A 27,660-nucleotide genomic window follows, 5' to 3' on the forward strand; every position below is an offset into this window, starting at 1 on the left:
CTGGTACTATTTGTGTATGATAATTGAGACACAAGCTATACAACATTTGGACCAAGCCTCAAATGGTAAAATAGTAATGAGCTTAAGGACTGATTTCACCAAGGGTCCCTGAGTCCAGGAATGGCAACTTGCCTAACAGATGCTACTTTGCTATTCATCCAGGAATTCATCCAGTGTGGAACGGGTTCTGAGCTTTGATTTCACTGTACCCTGAAGTGGTAGCTAGAACATCTACTTTGAATTTTGCAGAGCACACAGTAAATTACAGCAGGAAACTGTCTGGTGCAATTTACCTGCCATTTAGATCTGTTCATTTTCTCTCACAATTCATTTCACATTCTACCCCGAGACGGAATTACTATATTCTGTCTCTAACCCAGAGCTGCCTGGACAGTTGTGATCTAAGGATTTTTTCTTTGGATTTTCCTAACTGAAGAGCCCCATATATTAGAAGTCTAGATATAATGAGAAGGGGTTAGGTTTTTGGTGGTTTTTTTTTTTCCATGTCTCATCCTCATAAAAATTGTGGTCACAAAGCCTGATCCATCCTGTGCTGTTTCCTGTTCTCATTACAATCTTTGTCAGTGAAATGAGACATCAGAGAATTTTAATACCCAGTACAATCTCTGAAAGACAATAATATACTGTGTAACTCTGACCTTTTCAGTGTTCTATAATTTGATTGGCAGGAAGCCATTCTTGTTCTCTGTTACATTTCTGGCAATCTAAATCTCAAAAGAGAGGTTGTATGGCCAGCCAGTCAAAATGCAAAGTATGTCAGATGCAATGGGTAAGGCTCAGTAATATAATTTACAGATTACATTAGACACCACCGAGAAATAAAATTCTTGTCACCAGTCAATTAATGTATGATAACAGTGTTGATAAACAGCCAAAAGAATAAAACAATTCAATTTTCTAAAAAAGGGGTCAAAAATGTTTTTTTCCTTTGGATACTGATGAAAAGGATGGTGTTACTAGGATCAATAAGGAGAGTGCAGTAATGCCCATATGGACAAAAGAGATATATAGCAAAATATAATCCTTAACATTTTATAAATACTTTTCTAAATCCCTTTGACTGCCATTTTGATCCTTCTTTTTTCTGGCACAAAAGGAAAGTTAAAAAAAAAAAAAGAAAAATAGTTGTGTGAAAATGAATTGCAAAAGAAAGAAAAGTAACTGTTCTCTTGCTAATGATTATTACAGGAAACAAAGCTAGTAAAGTCTAAAGTTTAAAGACTTTATATTCTCTAACAACACATCAAAGTTGGTATCCAGAACTTAAAACACAGATAGAAATCTAGATGTCTAAAAGTTTGACATCTAAGCCTGAGCTAGTCACTCCCGTGTCTCTTTCTAATCAAGGTAACACTCACTTCAGCTCGTCCTTAGACAGGTCAGATGCATTTCCTTCTAAAGGTGCCTATTTCTATCCACTGATTACAAAGTGAAGCCTAGAGTGACTAGCAAGGATTTAGATATTTAGCTTCAGCAAGGTGAGTTGACCTTGTCTGGCTGCCAGACACTCACCCAGCTTCTCTCTCACCCCCCTCCTCAATAGGATGGGGAGAAAATAAGATGAAAAAGCTTGTGGGTTGAGATAAAGACAAGGAGATCACTTACCAATTACTGTCATGGGCAAAACAGACTTCACTTGGGGAAAATTAATTTAATTCATTGTGAATTAAAACAGATTTGGATATTGAGAAATAAAGATAAAACATCTTCCTGCCACTCCACCCTTTTTCCTAGTCTCAACTTCACTCCTTCGTTCCTGACTCCTCCATCTCCCCACACCCTGAGCAGTGCAATGGGGATGGGGAGTAGTGGCTTGCAGCCTGTCCATGACAGTTCCTCTCTGCTGCTCCTTCCTCCTCACACTTTTCCCCTGCTCCAACATGGGTCTTTCCCATGGGCTGCCACCCTTCAAGAACTGCTCCTGCTTGGGTCCTCTCCACAGGCTGCAATCCTTCAGGATAAACCTGATCCAGAGTGGACTCTCCACCAGCCACAGTTCCTGTTAGGAGAACCTGCTCCAGCATGGGCTTTCCATGAGCTGCAGCTTCTTTCAGGAAATATCCACCTGCTCTGGCTTGGTTCTCTCCATGGTCTGCAGGGAGATACCTGCTCCACCGTGATCTCCTCCACAAGCTGTAGGGGAATCTCTGCTCTAGCACCTGGAGCACATCTGCCTCTCCTTCTACTCTGACCATGGTGTCTGTTTCTCGTACCTTTTTCTCCTCATTCCTCTCTCTCACGTTGCTGCACAGTGTTTTGCCCTATGTTTTTTCTCTGATGGGCTCAGCTTTGTCCTGTGGTGGATCTGTTGCAGAGATGGCTGGAACTGGCTGGAACTGCCTGCATCCAGCAAGGTCAGTCCCTGGTCCCTTCTCACAGAGGCCAGCCTTGAAGTCCCCGCACTGCCAAAACATTAGCACGGACACCCAATACAAAACAGCATAGATACACCACCTCAGACTCCAGAAAGAAATGGCCCTGAGGTCTGGACACTCAGAATTTGTATCCATATCTGTGTTTTAAAGCATAAGCTGTGGGTCATCCACTCATCTGCAGGATAACTTCAGACTGTGGACATACTATGATACATTATCAACTTAAAATATTGCTTTTCAAATAAGATATATAGCTTCACCAGCATATGTGATTTTAATGTTGTTTATGAATATTAATTGTGCTTTTCAGCTGTGGAAGAACCACATTAATCTTTTATGCAACTAGTTGTACCTACAGTAAAGACAAAGATCCTTCCAGACTTCTTAGATACAAAAAGCTGGAAGGCGGATTTGCTTTGCTCATGAAAAAATGTTATAAGACAGTAAATATTCCCTTTCTCCTTCTCTTCTTCCCACATTTCAATTATATTTGTACCACGTTTCACTGGAGAAGGATAGTTCCCTGCATACAACTGCAAGACACTGACTCCAAACGTCAATGACAAGGAAGAAGCCCAAGGTTTTACCCGTCTGTTTTGGCAAGCATGCATGCTGTACCTCCTTGAGCAGTATTAATGAGCGTAGCCCCAATGCCTACATGTTACTTTTATAGTAGTAGAATCTGACAATGGTAATGCTGGAGAAAGCTGAAAGCCACCTATTCTCTTGCCTTTGTTAAATGGGCATCGACTTATCTCACTGTTATCAGTGGATCCACTTGTCAGCCTGGTTAAACGGAGGAAGCATTTAAAACAACATAGAGGTGGAAAGTGGCTGAAAAAAATCAAAGTCACTCTCCCAAACAGGAGTTCAATAAAACATCTGAGAACAAATCCAGAATAAGTCCCCTGGAGCTGTATAAAATATGTTGGAGCTGTATTACTTGTATTTTACCTGTGCAATGGTGTGTGCTTGTATGTGAAAGGACGCAAAAGGCAACAGGGAGTCAGAAGAAATGAAAGATTCATGGGGGCCAAAACAATGTGTGGACTAGTGCTTGTACTAACTGAAAAGGCTGGTTAGAAAACTGAGAAGGTGCAAGTTGTTTCCTCTGGCTTGATAAGGCCATTTGACTTTCTCATGAAAATCAACAGGACAGAACCCAAAATAAGTAAGCTCCATCAGTAATTTTTCTTAGCAATGGAAACAACCTGTAAGCCCCAGAATACCGGCAACCTGTTCAAGGAAAAAAAAAAAACCCACCCAGGAAACCAAGCAAACCAAAAACCCACGACAAGTTTATTTAGGTTATTTAAAAAAAAAGAAATAGCATGCTATGTCCTTCCCCAAAGTTATTTTGAATGTGTGTTGTACAAATAAGAAGCTGTACATTTTCTTCAAAATGCTGCTTTCTCCATTGACAAGAATTTCTTGCTGCTGCAGTCACTGTTACATATTCCCTTTCCTCCCCTCCACCCTGCAAATCTGCCTCGTGTAAGGCAGGAAAAAAAAATCTTTCAGACATATCTTCAAAGAAAATTTGCCTTGGTGATAGTCTGGTAGGGGAAGAGGATGTTTCTAAACAAAAATAGCTCAAAAATCTAAAATATTATAATTCATCTGACTTTGAAATTAACATTATAATGAGACTGACTTAATCCTAATTTGCTTAAATTTGTTTCATCATTTCAACCAGCTAGAAAACACTTTCTTGTTTTCTCCAACATACCAAATAGAAATCACAAATATTTCTGAAGCATTGAGAATTGCTAGAGAATCTGCAAAAACCTCCTTTTGAGTAATACCAACAACATAACAGTCATATTCCTCATACAAAGGAGATGATCTTCACCTACTGGATTTATAAAATATTGTTAAATTGTACTTAATGGGAGTTGGATGAAAGACCACAATGCTGTAACTGCTTTTCTTTTACTACATGCAAAACAAAAATTACAAATAATCAGTGAGATGACACAGCAGGAAAAAACCATGGAAATGCAAAATTAACCAATTTAGAAATTGTAGCTGTGTGCTTCTGACCATTTTTTCTTTTGCTTTACCCTGCTGCATTAAGTTTGCTTTTCATATCTGGTATGGAAAGACCACATAAAGAATCTCCTTACCTTTGATGCTTTCAACTTCTTCACCCCCATAACTTTCCGTATGTCACGTAGTAGCTCTTACTCATGGCTCCTGCAACTTCTGTGTTAGTGAAACCACAGAGTACAACAGGAACATGACAGTGTGTGTCTGTGCCCAAAGGCTCTGTGGCCTTTCAAAGTGAGGTAAATGTTAACAAACACCAAAGCATATAATTATTTAATCAGGAATTAACAATTTGGATAATAAGGACTTGCCATTTCCTAAATTAAAAGTACTCAACCAGAGGAGACTTTAAAGACTAGGAAAGGAAACAGTCAGTAGCAGCTCTCAACTTGTTTAACAGAAGACAGATTAACAAATCTGTCCCAGAATCTGGGGTTTAGGATTTTTCTTATTTCCATTTAAAATATGATGACCCTTATTAAAAGCATAGGAGGTGTTTCTTTTCTTCCTTTGTCTGATAACTTTCTTTTCACTGCTATCACTGCTATGGGCTTAGAGTCAGAAAATCAGGGGGAAAAACCTCCTATTTTCTTCATTAATAAGGGACAAGGTGTTTGAGACTGAAGCATGGGAAACGCCATGTTATATGAGATGTCTGATAGCTGTTAGATAACACTTTGTATTTATCTGTTGTTCAGCAGTTAAATAGTTTAGACCATTTTGTCTTCTTGGCCTCTGTCTCAATTACACAGGAGATGCTTATTAGGTTACCAGTTAAATATACTTGTTGGCTTTTACTTACAACTCGTATAGTTACATTTATTTAAAAGTTCACTATATTTCTTCTGTGCTATCTATGTATTTCAATACTGAGAGCAAAAAACCATCTTTTTATCAGTTTCTAGAGGGAAATGCCTGAAATATCACACTGCTGCAGAATGCAATAAAAGAACCTGAAAAATCTTTTATAATGGAGGTGTAGTGGTATGAATGGAGTCATCATACATCTTCATGTCAGAACATCTGCACTCTTCACTGACACAAAGACCTCTCCATTAGCTGAGGGCCCTTTACCCACTGAAGCCATTTGAATTCATTCTTTGATCCTTGAAAAAACTCAATGTTTGACATATTAATGCTATTCTGGCTCCAGGAGAATATCACAAACAAAACCTTTTGTTTTGCAAAAAAAGGAATTATGACACTGGTCTAGGGACATGAGCAAATTGTTCTATTTTCTGTGATTTTCTACAGATAGAATTAGACAGTGAATATAATTTTTTTTTTAAAAAAGAAAGAGTTATTACTGGAAATGTAAAGACATTAGGAAAAATTCTGTAGTCCAGCTGTAATTTTCTTCTAAGGGGTTTAGATAACCTTTTAAGGTCTGAGTCAAATGGGAAGGCATTTTGTAGGATGAAAAAAACCCTTGATATTTGCAAATTCTGCATAGATATCAACAACTGTCAAATGAACCGTTGATTTGAAAAAGAAAAAAAGGATTCCAAAAGTTCCTGGGATACTTTCATACAGTGATCAGTATTTTGGAAAATTTATATCATGCATCTGATCTCATCTCTGAGTATTTTAAGTTTATAGGTCTCATGGGTTCATTTAGGAATATGAAAGCCCATAAAAGTTGGACTTTTATGTGTCTTATCAAGGATGTTACAGCATATAATATTAGTACTGAAATTTAATGCCAACATGAAGGGTGGCCAACCAAGCTACATTTAACTGAAGAAACGTGAAGAAAGTCAGGGAGAGAAACTGAATTTAAGAAACAGGTCAAGCAGAGCACACTTTAAACAATTTGCACCTGTGAGGGAGTGCCTCTTCCTGAGATACTCTGACAAATGCAGAAAACGCTTCAGGAAATCAGGCTTTTACTTGGAATGAAGGAGCTCAGCATCACACAAGGTTGTTTGGATCAAAACCCTTTGGGGATCTGAGTTATTTCATGCTTTTTCAAGGAACTGTATTCTCTGTTTCCATGCTACTTAATGGTTTTCTTTCTCCACAGACACTTCTGCTTTGCCATTTTGCAATACAAGTTACAACTCAACTATACAGAGAAATCAGTGAAATTAAAAAATAAGTAAAGCACCAAACAAGACAAAGCATGAAACGCGCTGGATGCTCTGTGTGGTTGTTATCCTCCATAGAAACTGTGTTGGACTTGGAGGTCCTCTCAAATGGAAGAAAAGTCATAACACTATGTAGTCACACAATCTAGCATTTTACAATTGTTGGGCTAACATATCCAGTTTTAAAATGTGTAGACTGTTTCATACAGTTTCCCACATTGTGTTTTGATAACATTAAACTACTTTTAATTGTATAACTGGATGTGAGACAGAAAGGAATACTAAAAAAAAAAAAAGAGAGAGAGGGAGGAAAAGGATTGAGAGCAGAATCTAAAACATTAAAGGTAAGAAAATCAGGAAGAAGAAAAATGATGCATACTTTTTGGGACTGATTCTAATTTTCCTCAAGTCAGTTATAAACCTGAGAATGAATTTAGCAGGAATCAGATCAGACCCTAAATCAGGTAATTGACTGGTTCTGAGTTCACTGGGATTTTTTAGTTCTCTGTAGGCACTAACAGGCTACCAACCTTGGGCTGTAAAATTGCTGTAGCTCCATATGTTTCAAAAAAACTCAAAACTACTTACTATCCTCCGAGGATTTGACCTATTGCTTAGAAATTCCACAGTTACAGAATTAAAGATGATGGAAAACAAACAGAAAAACCTGAATCACTCTGAGTTTCCACTATGTCACTGAGCTGTCACTTTGAAAATCCCAGGCAGAGTGAGACAAACAAGCTTAGTGAGGGATCCCAGTGGAGCGCTCTCCCTAGCAACAATAGTCATGTAAAATGAGTTTCTGCATCCTCTTCTTGTTCATGTAGCTATCCTTCATTTAGAAACATGCAAATACTACAGTCAGAGTAATTTTTGAGTCAATTGGTATCTGTAAAGATGCAAATGAGAAAAAAAGTTACGCAATACTGTGTTTTCTGATAGACCATACTTTGAAAAAAAGTTCATGTCACTCTGCACATTGGAATTGTCTCCTTTTTTTAATAGTGCCATCATAGTAGTTTATATTTTTATATTCTGTTACAGGCTTTAAAGATTAGAAAATCAATATGTTTTATTTACGCTTATTTAGGGGTAGTTTCAGGTCAAGCTTCTGACCAGCTGAGGTCCCACCTATGCTTCTTATACACAGTTTATTTTTCCTATGATAATAGGGGTAAGTTCCTTTGGCATTTGTTTTTTTCAGTTTAATCAACCCTAAAATACAAATAAATGCACTCTCTGTTGTATCTTAATTCAGGCTGTTTTGGAGTACTTAGATCCTACAGTCAGTGTATGTATGGTAAGGAGAGACAATTGCATCCAAAGTGGCTGAAAGTGATTAGTAGCAAAAATTGAACAGAAAAATATCAGACATGGTAAGAGTATGAAAATGAGTCCATCCTGGGCTAAAAGTTTCCAGAATGCACTAACTGAGAATTCACTTTTAGTAAAAGGCTGTTTCTCTTATTCAAATTCTTGATCTATTTGTTATCCAAAACATGTAGGAATAAGTTCTACAAAGTTACCTTGCATCATGTGAAAAAAACTACTCATTTTCTTTAAAACTTATGTTTGGTAATTAAATTCGCTCCCCTTGTTTTTTAAAAGAAAAGGGATAATTCCCTACTTGTATCTGTATGTCATTCATGATTTTATATTGAGCACATTTTTTCAAGTTTAAAATGTTATTTGGTCTTCTGTACCTCTGATGTCTTGTAGCCTACCCCAGAATATTTTTTGCTTCCACTATTGCTTCATCTTCTTGAGACGGTTTGACCTGATAATTACATTTTCTGTTTTGTTTTCATTTCCATTCCTAATATTTCTTAGCTGATCTTTTTTTCACCTATTGACAGACTTTATCTCCTTTTTGAGACAGCCATGTCATTTCTGCTACATTCAGGAAAGTAAGCATTGCACAGCATATCTAAAACATAAGTAGCTTTCCAGAGTAGCAGCTTATTCTCACATCATAACACTCAAGTCACAGTAACATCTGCTGTACACACTTGGGTACACTCAGCTGTGGTTTCTTCATGATTCTTTTTAACGACCTGTGATCTGCCTCCACACATATCCTGTGCCCAAAGGTGAGGAAAGTAGAATTATTCCATTTTGAAGAATGCAACCAGAAGCTACTTTCCTGAACGTTACCTGTCCTTGTTTGTACCCAGAAAATGCCATCATCTCTATTTTTCTAAATGCTGTTCTTCAAAGTCCTTAAAAAGCAGTATAGTATGATTACATCGTAGGCTACTGCACTGGATTATAGTACTTCAGGATCAGTGACTCACATAAGTATTTCTTTACTTCATTAAATATTGGTTCCTGATTTACAGTTATTCCTGTGCTGCATCCTTTTTGTGTTACTTGAATATTCTCAAGCTTTTGATTGATTTTTGTAAAGTAAATTGCTGGCCTCCTCTCATATCCTACAGCCTGGATATATTTGTAATGGCTTTCTGGCTCTCAGTACCTTAAGAAAGTTTTTCAGAATCAAAAGATATCTGAAGAAGAAGGCAGTAGGTCTTTGCAGGTTCAGTTTGACCTAAAATGCTTTCTGAAAAGCTGCTTAATACAGTTGCATCTCCATAGCATTGTTATGGATTGCCTTTTCTTTAATTTCTTTAAGTAAGAATAGCATCTGTTATAATCAAGATGCTTGTACTTCCCTTTAAAGCCTAGGTTTACTTTATGTCAGTAATGACTTGCAGGCTCTCTTCATACCCAAAGCCCTTTGTACCCAACAATACTTGCCAAGAAGCATGTGAAACATTGCCAGGCTGTTCCAATGACACTGATACTTTGCATGTAAAAATACATACAGTCAGCAGTCTAATCTGGTAAATCACGTAGAGTGTCCTCAATAGCTGGTAAAGATTAGTAATTCTTTTTCATTGCTTTGTTGAGTGGTTTTGTATGAATTAATTTGAACATTTTCTCACAGTACTAAATTTCTGTTTTTATCTATGCTAGTTGCAGTAGGGATGTTGAAGTATTTTATTTTTTGCAGGTTTTTCAGTGTATTTTGCATGATAACAATTTTCATTTTGGATATGCCATGTGGATACAGATATGCCATTTGGATATGGCATGTGGATACTTTATATTTTGCTATAATTCTGCTACAATCCCTAATGAGTGTTTTCCTTCCTTTCCCATTCTGAGGATACCTTCAAATTATCCTCTGATCATATCTATATATTGCACTGCTTTGTTGCCCAGCAACTATATCTCAGAGTAAAACATTCTTGTGTGTGTTTCTTACCGGGCATCTTATGTTTGGCCACTGTCCTCACTATTAGAGTCACTATGAGACATCACGAACGTTTTTCCTCCATTTGACTCAAATTAATATTGCTATTTTGCAGCATTACTTGGATTAGAGGTATAACTGAATTAGCCACCAGTCTGATAGCCTAGCTGCAAATATGGCATTTGAGTGGTCTTTGCAATATGTGTTCATTAAGGATCTATGGATATGCTCTTTATAGGCTATAATCTCTTCTCCACTGGAGCTCTGAATCTATTCAGGCAACACCTGGACTGCAGATGATTTGGTGGCAGTGGACACAGATAAGGCTGAGGTCACTAAATACTAAATACACTAAATGCCTCAGTCTTCACCAACGGGGGCTCTAAGGCCCCTGTGATCAGTGACAGGGTTCAAGGTTGAGAACTCCCAGCAGTGGACAAGGGCTGAGTCAGGGATGACTTGAGAGAGCTCAACCTATACAATTACCTGGATATCAACAGACTGCATCCAGTGGTGCTGGGAGATCTGGCTGCTCTCATCTTAGATCATGGAGATGGAGGGAGAACTCCCAATAACTCGAGAAAAGCAAGTATTGCACCCATCTTCCAAAAAGGCCAAAAGAACAATCTAGGGAATTACAGGCCTGTCAGCCTCAGTTTGCTCCGTGTGGAAATCATAGAGCAAGTCATGTTGGAACAAATTTATGGCCATATGATGAACATGAATGGGACAGGTCAGCATGGATTTCTAAAGGTTAAATCATACTTGACCAACCTGATTGCCCCCTATGATAAAATAACCAAGTCTAGAGATGGAGGGAGAGCATTGGATGTCATCTACTTTGACCAGTAAGGCTTTCAACATTGTTTCCCACAACATTCTTGAATCCAGGTTGGGACATTATGATCTGGATGGTTGGACAACTAGATGGGTAAATTACCAGTTGCATGTTCTGGCTCAGAAGTTAATGGTTAGTGGGTTATACTCTGCCTCAAGGTAGGTAACGTGTAGAATAACCCAAGGATCTATCCTGGATCACATCTTGTTTGACATCATTATCGATGACCGAGAGGAGACACTCTCATCAGTTGTGCAGACGACACCAAACTAGGGAGAACATTTAATAACACTCAAGGCAGGGCTGCCATCCAGAGGGACCTGGAGGAACAGGCCAACAGGAATCTCATGAAATTCAACAAAGACAAGCACAAAGTCCTGCACGGGAAAAAACAAGCCCTTGCAACAAAGTTTGGGCACTAATTAGCTGTCAATTGACCAGCTAATTGAGAGCTGGTCAATTCAGCTCTGCTGAAATGACCTGGGGGTCTTGGCTGGCAGCAGGAGGAGCATGAGTCAGCAGTGTGCTCTGATAGTAAAGGTGGCCAGTGCATGCTGGGCTGTACTGACAGGATGGTAGATTATGCCCCTCCACTCGGCATTAGACCAAGTCTGGAATAATTCATCCAGTTCTGGACCCACTGTACGGGAAAGGCTGCAGCAAATTCAGCAGAGAGGCAGTGAGATGGTGGGGAGGTGCAGCTCTTGCCCTGTGAGGAAAGGCTGAGGGACTGGGACTTGTTCAACCTGAGGAAGACTTGGCTTCAAGGCAGCCTTCCAATATTAATGAGGAGGTCATCAAGAAGACAGTTAGCCTTCTGAGGTCCCCTCCAACCTAAATTTTCCTATGATCTTATGAAACTCATGGGGTAGTTGCAACACTAAGACATGAGATGGTTTAGTTTCATCTTACCTAATGATTGGACTATTGCTTTTTCTCAGTCTGTTGTATCTAGTCTTACGCTGTAGACACTGGACCAGAAAGCTCATGTTCTTTGTCCTTTCTCTGGTTTTCTTTTGCCTAAACCTGCATATACTGCTACAGTGGTAACAATTGTTTGAGTCTTTCCTTAAACAAAGCTGCTGTCTTTACAAGTTAAATGACTTTCTCTGTGGAGCCTTCACATAATGTATCTTTAGAGCCCCTATTCTGCTTCAATAATTGCCCACCATCATACCTTTAGGTTTAGTTCCCCAGCTGTATCTGTTTGCTCCATTACCAGGTGTTCCTTTTTTTTCCCCTACCTTCTAAACATATTCTTTTCCTTTCTGTGGGTTCTGGTAGTCTGCGTGCTACCACTGCTTCTCAATAATCACACAAGGTTTCATGGATACATCCAGAAGACATAAGCTAGCTCCAAATATTCAGTTATCCCTACATGAAATAACATAGCAGCTGTGAAAGTACTAGTTCAGATTATCACTTATCCCAAGCCAGTTGCCTGGTTTCTCAGCAAGATTACTGATTACTCAGTTGAGGTAAAGCACTGCACTGACTCAGCTGTGGTATATATAGTTATGGAACTAGCTCATGTATAACTCATTTAAATGTCTCTGAATAACACTATATTACCTGGAGCAGATATTACCTACATTTCTAAAACTAAACAGGTTTTATTTAAAACAAACAAACAAAAATCTTAAGGAGAGAGTGTAAATCATGCAAATAACATCCAAGCCACAGTAGATAGTACAGATAGTTTTAGATAAGTAAAGAGGTGAAATAACCATACACTTTCACTTGTTGTAAAGAAATATCAGCATATCACTTGGGGCCAAGAAGAATGGATCTATTTGTCCTTATTTGAACATAAGCTTTCATTAGATGTGTGGCTGGAATTTTTAAAAATCATATTATATAAATAATATTAATTAAAATACATTAAAATAGATCACTATTCAGTGAGAAAAGCATTTTAAAATATGCTCCATTCTGTCCCCTATTCTATGCCTTCATTCCCATGTTAGACCCATTTTACTGTTTTCTAATGAATTCACAAATCCTGAATATTGAATTGAAACAATAAGCAGTCATATATACAAAAATATAGAAATTGCTTTATACAGTAACTCAAAATATCTAGCTCACAGTATGGGGTCTTTATTTTTTGTTTCCTCATGACTACCACCATTTTTTCCAAGGAATTGCTTAAGTAAAATGTAACAGAATAGCAAGAAAGTTTCCAAAATGTACAGTACTTAATTAAAAGCAGGCAACTCCTGCAGCATTTAAGCTGGGAGTCAAGATGATTTCATGTTCCAGTTTCAGCCATGGCACTGACTGACTTTGGACAACTTTGCTGACTTTTTCTCCTTGTTCCTTATTCAGCTCAGCTGTACAGCTGAGTAAAAAGCAAGTCACAGTGACAGCCAGCTACTGTGCCTAACCCATACTCTCTGGGGAAATAAATTGAAAAAGAATAGGGAGGGATCAGAACACTCTAAACCACCTACCATTTCAAAACAGACAACTGCAGGTAGCAAAGAAGTGTCTAAATAATGTGCACAATCTGAAAGTCCTTAGTGGGCATCACCAAGACTTTTCTTGTTGAACAGGTTTTTAATCGCAAGAAAAAACACTGTTGCTGACATTTTCTTATGAGGTGACAAAGCACTGTTTAATACCTGGCACTTGGGTTCTACGTTCTGTACATCCTGTTTTCTGCTTATGATAACAAACATGTTTTATTTAAAACTGTATCGGCAACATTAAACACTGCTAGTGCTTGGCAGCCTACGTGTAGTCAATGAGCTATGAGCAGTAAAAGTCTGTAACAATGTAAAATCTTACTCAAGTTCCCACTGTCTCTCTAATCAGAACGGATTTAAACATGGTGAGTGAGAGGAGTTTCAGTGCTCCATCACTGAGCAATGTCGGGATTGAGACATACTGGCACAGCGGTGTGGAGAGCACAGTACTGCTGATATCCCTTTTATAGCAGACACTATTTCAACTTTGATAACATATTCATCATCAGATTGGCCTTGTGAACAGTGTTAGCTTGTGTGTTTGCCGATGGGATTAATACCACTTATTCTGGGTTTTGTGCAGAATGAGGAAGAAGTGTAGCCTGCTGTTGCAGATTTTGTAAATACATATGACTTCAGGCAAATAAATAAATTCAGAGTTAAGTGCTTAAAATTAGGTATCTTAATTAGTGGTTAATAAATGACTACACAGTGTGCTGTTGTGTTGCTCCAAGAGAAGGTAAAAACCCTAAATCTGCTACAAAAAGCAAGAAATCTGTTTTTTTGTGTTTTACCTGGTACAGTTCATTTCCCAGTCCATGATGAGTCTGTTTAGTAAAGAGGACAACCATAAGGTCCCCATGAATGAAAGGCAGTAGGCAATCTCTCTCATAGTGTGCCTTGCAAATGTTCACAGATTTCACGCTCCTCTTAGTCGTTAGCTTAGTCACCAATGACAGGTCACAACTGTAAGGATAGCTATACTTCAGCTTGGTCCCTAGATCAATCCTCAATTTGTTTTCACTACCAGGGGTGCTACCAGTGTAATTCTGGGACTGTGCCACAAGCACAAAATGGTTTTTTTCAAAGTAGTTTTTGGCATAACTGAAGCTAAGTAACACACTTGCCCTTTATCTCAACCTGCTTCATAGCACTAAACATAATTGTGGACAGTTTATTGCAGAATTATTAGTCTTACACACTTAAGACAGCAGAAGACAACATACTGCTGTGAGGCGTCTTGCCAGAGACTGGTGATTTAAATGCTGTGACGCCAACACGTTTTAAAGCACATGGTTTAAGTGCCATTGTTATCTAACCCTGATTTATATCTTATAACTGGCAAACACTGAGGTACAGAACAGAACTCTGCACCATACAGATACAGCTGAAAATATAACACAGACCAAGTATTGTCATTTCAGAATGAGCTATAAACCTGATTTATTAAACGTACTCTGTCAATGTTACACCAGGGATGGAGTGGTTACAGAACCCTTTGCATTGTAAGAATGTATAATTATGATTCCTCTTTAAGAAGAAAGAGGATTTTTTACAAAATGCTTAGTATTTTTCAACATGCTGGGCTGTGTAGAACTGATAATGAGTTGAAAATTAAGACTGTCAGCAGTACATTTTACAAATGAGCACATAAGCCAGTCAAATCCAGAAGCTATAATGAACTTTTTGTTCGGATTCTTCTGGGAGGGAGAAGGGCTGAGCTGGGTGGTTTGGGTTTGGGGTTTTGTTCCCTTGTTTGGGAGGAGGGGCAAGAAAGAGGAGCTCATGGGGGAAGGGAATCGAACAGTTCATTTCAGCTTTAGAAAGCATCCCTAGAAGTACTGCGACAGAAATAAAAATATACTTTACCATTATCTTGCAGTTTAAAATACTATAATAAACATAAATATTCAACAGACAGAAATCTAAAGCCCTTCATCAGTACATATTCCCAATGAACTCAATGGTAATTTTGCCTGTGTGAGGACAGAGTATGACATACACCTCTCTGAAGGAGGCCAACACAAAGTTCATGCAGAACTAAAATCTGTCATATATTCTGATTTGAAGACTTATGTCTGATTTAGGTAAAGAATATTTTTTTTTTAAATCTCAACTCGGAAACTGTAGGATTTTCTCAGAAATTATACTTACCTCTCTTATGATAGTAATCATCACCTTTTTTAAGGTTTTTAGTTGGTGTTGCAAGCATTGCACCACATATGTCTCATTTTACTGGTAATAGCAGTCTCCTTAGACACAACTGGCTAATTTAGCATTTAAATCATTTGGCTATGTTAATGTAAAGCAGGTAGGAGAACACTAATTTTGATAGGATAGTTATACAAATGAATTGTGAAAGATTTCACCCATTCATGAATTAATAATAATATAATGCAAATCAGTTTTACAGAGACAACTGCAACAAGATAAATGTTCTTGGCATTAAACACAGATGTCCAACTACTTTATGAGAAAAAAATCTTTAGTTTTTTTTAGATCCATTTGCAAATGTAAATTATCTTATCACTCACTTTCATTATTTTCAGGTTTTAGCTACTGAAACCAATATTTATCAAATATTTTCTTTGATGACTGGCAGCATGTTCTACTGAGGCCATATTCTGGTTTCCTTATTTGCACTTACTGGATATATTCTCCATGCGTACTTTATTTCCATTGAGCTGGACATCTTGAGGAGTAAGATGCTATTCAATGAAAGGATGCCAGAACATGTCTCCAAATGCTCATGTAATTAGGCATTTGGTCATGGTTTAGCAGAAAACATTTTCAGAGAGACGCTAAATAATCGTGCAACTCATATTTTACACTATTTTAGTTATCTCAGATGCAGAGCATTATTCTGAGTGAGAGTGGGGGATTAGTAGGAGATGACAACTAAATATCTAAGGTAAGAAAAAAAAAATCGTACACCTACCAAGGAGAAGACCATTAGGCCTGGACTAATGAATAAACAATACCTGCCTTTTGATTCAACCTGTAAATGATTAATAGATATTATCAGGGAGATAAGTAGAAGTAATGTGGTAAAAAACATGAACAGGAAATCTGAACTTAATCTGAACTGATCTGAACTGGACAGATGAGCAGACAAAAAGCTTTTCATAGCAGTAACATGTGAAGGGTTTTTTCGTTTTTAAAGATATGGGAAGAATCATGCAGGCTGCTGTGTAAGGGAGCCAATTAAATAAGAATGTTCAAAGAACAATGTGAAAACAATGAAAGAAGATTTGGGAGTTGAATCAATATGGGAGGGTCACTATGGAGAGGAAAACATGGAAAAAGAGTGTCAACAAGAAAATATGTGCACCAAAAAGTCAGGCAAACTATGTAGCAAAGATCTTAACTGATGTTCTACCCTATTTTCAGGATATTCATATGCAGGGGAAAAAAGCAAAATCCAGTGAACAAAATTACCTTTGTGAGCATCTGCAAGAAAAATGCTCACTCTTACCTGCTTAGTAATTCTAAATACAGAAACTAGAAAGATGTCCAACTTGAGTATATAACAGGCGTATGAGTGCATCTGGGAGTCAATACATTATGTTCACAGAATCATCATCTTACATCCCACAATAACATTTTTTAATCTGCTCTTATTTAGTGCTTCAGCTGCTGTCATATATATTGTAATTATAATGTGAGAGATACCCCAGTGTAGTGATCAAAAGTAAATAAGTTTGTTAAAATATGTAGGGGGGTTTCTCATCTTTTATATCAGTGTGCGTCTTTGTAGAAATAACAAATCAAAAAATTACATTAGAAATAAAGACATCAGAATAAAGAAATTAACAAGAACACAGGAAAAATAAACAATGTTTGGAGAGAAGTCTAATATATTCAAAATTAAAGACTGAAATGGATGAAAGTGATAGCTGGATGTTAGATCCTCATAAGGCTCTTATTGCTTTGATGAAAATATGATCCCCCAGCCCCCTGCAACTTTAGCACTTTACAGTGGAGAATGATGTTCATATTTTGTTTGTCAGTCCACTATAAATTTGATAATCTCTGAACACTTGGGTTTGTCTCCAATGTAACATCTATAATGAGATGCAAATGGAATAATAAATATTGTACTGATTGACTAGATAAACACATTGACAAAGCTTATGGTTGGTGTAATGTTAGCGTATCACACCAAAATTATTACACCATGGATAAATTTGACCCACTGCATTCAATAACCCAAATAATTTATGATGGAACTTTCTGTTGCTCATTCAGCCAGAACAGCATATTCATGTTTTTCTTATTGAACACATTCTTAAATTTACATTGTAAAAGTATAGAGAATTCATAGAATGGAGATCATTGACAAAAAATGTTACCAACTTTCCAGTAGAGCATGTAAGCATTATGCTGGTGCTTACAAGCAACTTCATACACTTATTTTGAGGCAATCACCACAACAGAGTTCACAGTTGCGCAGAGGTCACAATTTTCATCTCAGGCCCTGGCTCCACAGCTCAAAGCTGTGAGCACTTTATATGGCTATCTTTCTGAACTCAAATAGAATTTGGGAATCAGGTACATTTCCAGCTTTTCATTCAACATGTTTAAGATGAGTTCTTTTGAGATTTTGCTTCCAAGTCCCTTAAATATACATTTACAGCATACCATGATTTAAAGGAGCTACAAAATATGAAATAAAGCTGCTTATGGCACCAGTGTAAGTCAGCCTGCAAGCATAAAAGGTATTGGAATTTATAGCCTTTCAATCCTTTTTCAATTTATTAATTTATTTATTTCTGTGCATACCTACTTTTGTAACCTCTGATGAATAAATACATGCACATACTAGTATCCTTGAAGCTTATTTGAAGTTTTCTGAAGCTTATTATTAATGGGATTTGTAGCCAAGCATCTCTGTTGCTTGCTGTTAAAGAAGAGAATGCTCAAATTATATATGTTCTCAAAGGAGAAGACACACATAAAAATCCTTCCTTTTACTCCTATGCAGATATTAGTAGTGGAAGAGATTTTCTAGAGATGCATCTCACCACTATTAATCTTCTTTGTTACAGTATAAAATTATAAATAGATCCCTTTATGTTATGCAGAAAGGGAAATATTTTTTTTTGTGGAAGCTTTACCATTCAATCAAGTTTCAAGTTTCAAACTGTTTACACTGAAGAAGTCATCCTTCTCTTACTGGACAGTCTTCTGACAAAAGAGAATTTAAGCTACAACTGTGGTGTAGCGGGGTATCAGGGTTGTGCCTGTGTGTACAGCCAGTGCACTTGGTTATTAATTCCCTGGATTAGGAGCTCCCCACTTTGTCTGCGTAGAAGAGCCAACAAACTGGTCTGAGACAAAGGACTCGCAACAGCGTGAGATTCAGACTGTCCCAGAGCCTCCCCAGACAGACTGCTGCACCTGGGCCGACAGGCACTATTTGTGTGTTTGATGTGTTGATTAACCCCCTGGGTGGAGAATGTGGCCAGAGACTGCCACAGGCTGCTCCTGCTGTAAAACTGATGAAAATTGTACATAAATAAGAATCCTGTAGTCAGTAGAAACTGTTCTTGCAGATGCAAAAATGTTCACATAAGACAATCTTTTGCAAATAGATGAGGTAGTTTAGAGATGTTTTGTAAGTAGTTTAATACAATTAATAGAAATGAATCATGCATGTGCTGAGGCGGTCATGTGGAACCACAGCCCCACTGGATATAGGAACTGAGCAGATCAGTGGTTTGAGGAGCCCCATTCCAATCCAGCTGGATGTTGTTGCAAGGACTTTTGCAACAAAGACTCCTATCACCCTCTGGACTGTGACCAACCATCCTGTCACAGAGATTCAATTCCCTAAGCAAGCATTACATTATTCAAAAGATCCCAATAAATTAGCTTTTTGTTTGTTTGTTGGGGTTTTTTTTAATAGGCATTCTGACCATGAGTGCAACAGCATTCAATTATATGTGTGTGGAAAATGCAAAAAAGAGAACAGAGATGCAATACACACACGAACAGCATAGACATGGAAATTCTTGTACAACCTTTTCTTACGCCAGCACATTTTCCACTTCACTTCCCACCTCTGCTCAAAGGAGTAACTAGTGTTAAAGTAAATGGCAAACAGTGGACAGCAGATGAAAAAAAGTGTGAAATTAGGCTCAACCATCCTTAAAGTATAAGGTTTAACATCACCTTAAGAAAAAAAGAGCTGTACTTCTCTTTTATTCCTTACTTTTATGAGGGAAAAATTAGTGACCATCTGTGCATTGGAATTAGCAGATTTTTTGCAGTGAACTATATATAAATAGTTAGCTTTCAAAGGTCTTTGTGATGATTCCTTTAGAAAGATATTATAGATGAAAAATTCAGCAGATATCAAGGTAAGGTAATTGGCAGAGTCTTCTCTAGAAGCTGTTTCAAACAAAAGATCAGTAAAATAATAAGCAGTAGTCCAGGAAAACTATCCATAAATTTCTGGAATAAGTTATGATCTTTATTCAAGATCTAGTCACACTTCAACGTGAAGTTGAAAAATCACACCGCAGTCTCACGCAGCAAGGATATCTTTCTTCAAGAAATAGTCTGATAAAATTACCGTGTCACAAAGTTACCCACTGGTAAATTCATTGCATCTCTTATTCTTTCTGTTTTTCCTTTGTAAAAGCTTAATGGTATATAAAAACGAATGAAAAATAGTATTTGAGACGCTATATTTTTTATTTAATATTGTATGTTAGATTGTATTTTCTTCCACTGAGAAAATTCCAATAAAACTAATGGATTTGAATGGATACAGTAAGTTCATAACATGGCCTTATCTATCATAGGTTGCAGTTTTAGATATGCAGTCCAAGAGCTGTAAAATTTCTCTTTTCCTGTAGGAAATGTTCAGTCTGAAGAACAGTCCAAAATAAAGCTTAGAGTATTTTGCTCTTGCAGGACGGCTGGAATTTTTTGGTACTGGTACAGTATATCCTAAGGAAAAAGCTTACTGCTGTCAAGCTTTTTATCCTAAAATTTCTGTGTTGAATTTGAAAAGCACTTTCCATTTTGTGAGGGCAGTTGTGGGCAAAGAGGACCCAAAACTTTTGCAGTTTGTAATGGTTTTATCTTCATATCAAAAAGAGAGAGAGTGATTGGAAGCTCTTGAAACTCAAACTGAATTACTGATTTAAAAAATGAGGTGTGGGGAGCAGGGGGTGTTCCAGTTCAATATCTTGATCATAAAATGAATGGGAATGCTTCAGGGATGAAATATTGTCGAACATACACACAGGTGACAAATAGAAACTTACAGTCATATTTGGACTTAAGTTAACAATTCACACTTGAACTATTCATGATTTATTTTGCTTTCTAAGTACCTATTAAAGGTATCATATGCTACTCAAAGGAGCTTATGGTTACCACATATACACAGTTTGTTGTCCAGCTCCTCTTGGCACCTAGGTGATCGCCTTCATGACAGCTTGGTATGCAACAGCTTGGTATATTTCTGTATTACTCCATCAGCAAGGTATCTTTTATTTTTTATTCTTTCTCTATGTCTATTACTTCACTGAATTGATTTATTTCACTGAATGGGTGTAAGCATTTGGTACAGTTTGTGGATTACATCATTTCTTTGCCATCTTCTGTCATTCAGGCCAGTTACTCTCTTTTTAGAGGTTTTTTTTTATCAAACACTTCATGTATGTTAGTGTTAGTGTGCTCCTTTCTTTCAAAATCTTATTTCTCTGTCTACACAGTCTTTGCTTAGACTTCTCTTTTCTAAAATATACAGGCAAATCTTTCTTTGTAATTCAGACTTGCAGAACCTGAATCATTTTGTTTGCCCTCTGCTGTACCTTTTCAATCTCAACAATATACTTCCTATATTGAGAAGCATGAAATTGCATGTGATAAAAAAAATCAGTTCAATTTTTAAACCATTATCTGGGGACCAACATAAAGTGCATTATTAGCAGTGCATTTTTTCTTTGAAGCCAGCATCAATTGTGAGATGAATTCAGGTCTCCCTGACTGCAATAAAAGTAAATGGAGTATAATGGGCCAAGGTGTTATACTGTACAAGGCTTTTCAAGTTAAATTTTGTCTCACAGTCAAGTGAGCCTGACATGTTACCACGGGCATTAGTATATGTAAGATTCACAGTCAGTGCAAGCCCTAACAAGAGATTTGAGGTTAAACCAAGAGAATTTGTGCAAAATTGAAGTAATTCATTAGATATCTATTGTAGGCACCAGCTGAAGCCATGTCTTATCATTAATAGTAGGTTTTAAAGGTGCCACATATATGCAAGCTGTTTCACAGAACAAATTAAGTCAGAAAAGTTTAAATTCTAAGGTTATTCTGTGGCTTCAGTTATATAGATCCTTGAAGTTGAAATTTCAAGTTTGTGCTTAATATTAATTGAAGACTTTGCTGCATTAGAGTCAAGTGACATTCAGAATTGCAGAAAATAATAGCAACCTAAAAGAGAAGAGAAAAGGAAGATGAAGGAAAAGACAATGAGATTATCCTACCACTGTTATTTCATTTTCATCCCTTCCTAAATATTGCAGTCTTATTGTTTCACTAAAATAGCAGAATTTATGTTGATGATGAATTAATCCAATGAGAAAAAAATACAAAGATTGGATCACTTCAGCTCTACCTTGCTCTACTAGCTGAACGAATCGGTGGCTTCATTCCAACATACAGTGTTGTAATTTGTTTGTAACTTAAAATGAAATCTTCAATATGACCCACACTTTTTTTTTTTCTCCTCCATTTGAGACAATAGTACCATTAGATGGCACTCTGGGTAAAGTTGAAAAATTACTTTGTAAGGTTGTTGCAAATCAAGTATTTAATCAAAGCACAGTAAAAGAGAAAATAGCAAATGTGTCATCAAATGAAAAGATATTCATATTCATTATACTTTCAACAGTCTGTAATGAATGTCAAATAATTATTTAGATATTACATTTGAGAGCAACATTTTGCACCACTTTTTTTTTTTTTTTTAAATGAGAGGTAAAGAATGCTCCCTGTAAAGAAGACACACTAATTTGTTCTTTTTTGATCTTGTTTTCAGCTTTCTATAGGAGATATTAAAGGCAAAACAAAGAATGTCAATATATAGTGAAGTATCTCACAACATGAACTTTTGATGGTATTATTCACTGTTTGAAAAAGCAAGTTACCTCTTAGGCATGTGTGACCATCTCATACATATTTTATTTGAAAGTGAAAGCCTGAAACAATTTTGATTAATATCAAGCTTGACTTTACTGTGTATATGTAAGTAGTAGAGTGCAAGAAAAACATGTTTTTGAAAGGGTGTTCCAAGATACTTTTTTTTTTTCTTGACAGAGGAAGTCTCCATGTGAAAAAGAAGCAAGCAAAAATTCTGAAACTCAAAGCAGTCAATTATTTAAGGGAAAATTCTGCTCCTAGAACTTCTAGACCAGTCTATCTTTTCATCTATGTCTACCACTACAGTCATCCTATATCCTGGTGGACACAAACCCAATAGAATGTTTAAGTAATGATACACAAAATAAATCTTTAAAAAATTGTCCTTTGACTCCAAAATTACCCTCAGCTAAACTCAAGCAACCATGAAGCCAGTGGAACCCTGTGCAGTTGCAAAGGTACACTGATGCAGAGCTGGGTGAAGGCCTTAATAATTAAATTATTACCTGACTTGTTTCATATGCAAATGTAGATTACCATAGTAAGAAAATCTTACACTTCAGAGGTTTAATTCTACTTTCAAGCTGTACTTAATAACTTGTTTTCACCCAGTATTCCAAAGTGTTCCAACAGCTCTAGATTTAATCTCTAGACACCTCTATCCCAACTAAAGCATCAAACATATTGCAAGCGAATGCTGTGAATTCTAAATTAGGCTTTTTATCATGAACACTAGCTAATATGCTTCACTCTGCTCTATGGTGTGAAGAAGAGCAAATGAAAGTTAAAGGGCTGGAAATGTCCTCCAATATGCACCTGGGGAGTAAAATATTCTCAGTATTCTGCTGCTTCAACCATGTGAAGCTAAGTTACTAGAAAATCGTATTTTGGGGGCTCTCCACATTTTTAGGGTCAAGTTGTCAAATAATTTGTCATATGGACTTTCGTGTGCTGAGGAGTTCCTTAGAAAATCTTCAGTAATTGATGATGGGAGAGTGACACTGTTTCCTAAACACAAGATGAGGAAAAATTTAGCTTAAATATAGTATTAGGATCCACTCACAACATGACATATAACGCTACCAGTTAAATAGTACCAGAAGATTAATTGATATCTCAAAACTGGTCCCTGCATTTTATACCTTGTTTCTATCACCACTGTTGGTAAACATTAGTTTTTTCTCCTTCCCACCCATCGGCACATTGCCACAAGAACTCTCATTCTCCAGGAATGATGGTCTTGTTTGATATTCAGCCACAGGTTTGAAGCTGCCTTTCCTTCTGTGTGCAGCCTTCACAAATTATACTCTACTCACTTACCTGTATTGGGGGGAATTTAATAATTCTGCCACCACTAGGGCACTACAGGTTAGGGCCAAGTCTTCAGTCATTCCCAGATGATCCAGCTGAGCTCTGATAGTGCTGTTATTCACTTTGTAAGTCTGTGTTAAGAAAGTTAGGTAGTAAAGCAATTAAACTAAAAAAAGGAAAAAATATTTCAAGAGGAAAGCTTTTAAAGTTGGAGAATTTTCATTCACCTCAGAATTATTTTCTACCTCCTGGTTATAATCTACTAAAATGTATCTTCTCAGAGACTTATTCGTCCTTCTTCCTTTGCAATAGTCCCTTTGATGTCTTTTGTGGAGATTTCTTCTTATCTTACCCTTTACTATTATCAGCACCGAAAGATTTGCTTAGAGGTAGTTTTTCTTCAGCTATTTGTTTCTTTTTTATTGTTTATTCAGCCAGTCAGTTAAATTAAACCAATGTAGTCAATTCAGTAGATACTTCAGCTAGTGGATCCATAGAGATCTTCTGATTTAAATTCCTATATGAAATTTCAGAGTTTCCTTTGCAATGAGAGCTGTAGTCTCCAAATATATACAGTTATTTTCTTGATGCTTCAGGATTTCATCAATGGGTGAATGAACTAATTGAACTGTTAACAGTGTAAATCTCTCTCTGTGTTGTTTGGCTGCAAAATTCATCTCTGTGAAATATCAGTATTTTTAAAGATAACATAAAAAGATAGCAACGCAACAGCTTTTGTTTGTTTGGTTGGTTCATTTTCAAAACCATCTTTTGTGATGCAGGAGAAATGTGAATACAAAGATAAATAAAGAAAATGGAGAAAGAGGCTTTTATCTGTGTATCAGGACACAAAATGGCGTATTATACCTAGTTTCAGATAGAAAATTCACAGCTGTTTTCCATTGCAGTTTACCTAGATGGGATAACACAGAAAGCTAGAACACTATCAGCCAGATGTCTGCTACAGAAGATCCCAGAAGAAGGTGAACAGTAAGAAGTTAGCTACACTACACATTTCCATGAAAGTATAACAGAAAGTGATGCTGACTTTCATGGAGTATACTGACTATGGTGAGAAAGTAGTTATCATTGTGTCAGACAAAAGTCTCCCTAACTATGAAATTCTCTGAAGGTCTTTTACCTGGTGCCTACCTTTTTTATGCATCTGATACAACTGCAGATCCATCTGTCTTTGTAGACCAAATAATACTGTGGTGTCATTATGTTCATATCTTTCCCTTATCCTTGTCCTTGCACTCACAGTAGACCGATGTGGCCATGCAGGAAGACCTGGAAGAGGTGTAACAACAAGGCTTCCAGTGCCCTTAGCCCTTCTGCATCACCTCCCGCAACCAACTGAGCACATCAACAATGATATCAGGAACGCTTTTCTACAAAACCCTGAAAGTAAATTGGTACAAAGGCCAATTGGATGCTCTTAATACTTTGCATAAATGAAAATGCAGAGACACTAGCTAACCCCAGACTAAGAAGAGTTTAAAATGGTCAACAGGAACCAGCCGGGTACCCTGTCTTTGTGTTCAGGATATACAGCTGGAGTTTGTCTATAGATTATAATGCATGGCACAGTAGTTTGTAGTATATACGCTTCTAAATACTGATTGATGCTTGGGAAAAAAAAAAAAATCTGCTTTTTTTCTCCTCCCTTTAGTTCAAACTTCTTTACTCCTTTTTTGCCATGCTGATGGACATATTAGAGGAAGTCATTAACATGCTAAACAATTCCCTCTAGTATCTCCAGAAAAAGGGCAACATTTTATTATACCTAATCATATGGAGTGAACTGCAAACTAACAAACTGTCTGGGGATGTGTCGCAGAATGAGTGATTTAGATCACTTAAAGAATCACCATCAAAAATATTAGCAGAAGTGATTTTTTAAAGTGAATTTGTAAAAGTGCAGCTTAACAAAGTTCAATGGCAAGGTTCACTCTATTACTCACTCCATGGAAGAAACATACAAAGGAAAATCAAGTTAGAATGAGTCACACAGAGACCAGAGATGCAAAAGGGTAAGGGAGACCCTCCTGTTGAGTCACAAGGTTCAGAATGGACCCCCTTGCTTTCTAAATTACTTCTCAGAGAGGAGTCTAGGTGCAGCTGGATCCAGACAGTCTCAGATTTGGACAACGGTTTATGCCTAATGGAAGGGGTACAAAGGGTAAGGAAAATCTCCCATTGAATTACTATGCCAATTTGTCAGGGAACGAGTGATTATGGATACTACATGACTTTGAGGTAGCAACAATTTAAGATTTATTAACACAATTATGGTAAATCACAAGATTAGGTTATATGATTTTTAACAATACTTAATCATCAGCCAATCATCAGAGTGATTTAATAAAAAGTTTGCTATAATCAATATTATAGCGTTTCCTAAATCAAATTGCACATACACACACACACAGATATAGAGGTTAACCTATGATCTAGATTTTTCTCTCTTTACCAATTGTAGTAGAGTATTGGTACCAAACGATCTTTGAAACTTCGTGAAATCTAATTGTAGTAAATTACCCACTATTCTCCTTCATCAACATTTGCCAGCAGATGGTCTTTGACCCCTTCTTCTTCATCAGCATCTATCAGTGGATGATATTCGAAATCCCCGCGAAAACTACTCTTCGAAATCCCCGCGAAAACTACCCTAAGACGCACCCCAACTCAGGGGGAGATACTGGGCCACAGCCTGCTACAATCACAGAGACCTCAAAGGATCTCACTTAGGATCGCTATTTATAGGATGGCAAGATGATTGACTTTGGTCAGTATATTTCCATTCTGGCCATAATTCTTGTCAGGTGATTCTGGCATCCTCCACGGAGGGCCTGATCCAAGCAGCAGGAGTTTCAGGTACGGTTCCAGGCAACAGGAGTTTCAGGTAGGGCTAGGGAGTGTCTAATCAACCTAACTCACTGTACCGTAGCCAGGATAAGAAAGTACCAGATTGTCCCAACTCGCTGCACTTGTAGCCAAAACAAGAACACAATGTGGGCTGGTCCTGACATCGCAACGTGGCCCAGGTGGTCTGCACCACCACAGGATGTCACAAATATTTACACCTACACTACGCAGGAATTAAAATACTGTAGCTTTTTACTGCATACTTTTAAAACCAGGAAATATAGCAACGAGTTATCAGCACTTGTTAAAGTAAATATATTTCATTGTTTTTCTCATAATCTTCAATGAAACTATAAGACAATTGTCAAGATTTGATGGACATTTACTGCTTAACAATTTTTTCTTAGGCAGGTGGCATAATCATTACTATTATTAAGTACTGGTTATTATTACATAACCATAGGTATTACTATATAATAAACAGTATTTCTGTAGTATCTGTGAATAGACTTCCTCAAAAGCAAGAATTTTATTCCACACCAAAAGTCAAGGTTTTGAATGCATTTTCATTTTGTATCATGAAAAACGAAAAAAAGCCCACAAACAAACAACAACATCAACAACAAAAAAACCCCCAAAATCAAAACCAACCAAACAAAAACCCCTCTATAGAACAAAACACAAGAGAAATGCAAAAAGAGTCCAAAATAACAAAAAGTTTAAGGAATGAATACACACTCAGCTGGGCTAGTACTGGTGTTGCTTACCATATGAGTCAGCTTCCCATCTAACAGCAATACATCCTGTCCCCTTCTTCTTTCTACATTGCCACAAACAGGAAAAGCTATGGAAATGGTAACAGTGACATGAGTTTAATAGCAGCATTATTGGAAAAGAGTACAGGTGCAGCTTTCTACTGCTGCTAACTCTCCTCAAAATAGTTTCAGTATGTTGATTATCCAGCCAGCTGGGAGGAATGTTGATTATGTTTGGTTGGTCAACAAAGACTTATGTATATCCTGGTTGAATGACCAGCAGAAATACATGGGTTGATGGACTAGCCAACTTAGAGGTCTGAGCTGCGTCCAAGCTGCTAAATAGTCCGAACAGTACATACAGTCTCTTAGCCATCAGTGGGCCCAGAAATTACTTTATGCATGGATACAGTTTACAAGTTACATAACACAGAGACTGTTCCTCTATCTAATATGTAGAATGATGGAAA

General features: G+C 37.2%; 1 long non-coding RNA gene across 2 annotated transcripts; it reads right to left on the minus strand.

Annotated features, from left to right (window-relative positions):
• Nucleotides 1-20,771: 20,771 nt before the first annotated feature.
• Nucleotides 20,772-27,262, minus strand: LOC127013572 (uncharacterized). Of its 2 annotated transcripts, none has more exons than XR_007766091.1 (4): nucleotides 27,203-27,262; nucleotides 24,720-24,857; nucleotides 23,577-23,698; nucleotides 20,772-21,548 (listed from the first exon to the last, which is right to left on the minus strand). It is a non-coding gene; the product is annotated as an uncharacterized LOC127013572 (long non-coding RNA). The 2 variants fall into 2 exon arrangements; XR_007766092.1 differs by lacking the exon at nucleotides 20,772-21,548 and adding an exon at nucleotides 23,153-23,264.
• Nucleotides 27,263-27,660: the final 398 nt, after the last annotated feature.

Source organism: Gymnogyps californianus, chromosome 2, assembly GCF_018139145.2.
Source record: "Gymnogyps californianus isolate 813 chromosome 2, ASM1813914v2, whole genome shotgun sequence".
Taxonomy (NCBI): Eukaryota; Metazoa; Chordata; class Aves; order Accipitriformes; family Cathartidae; genus Gymnogyps; species Gymnogyps californianus.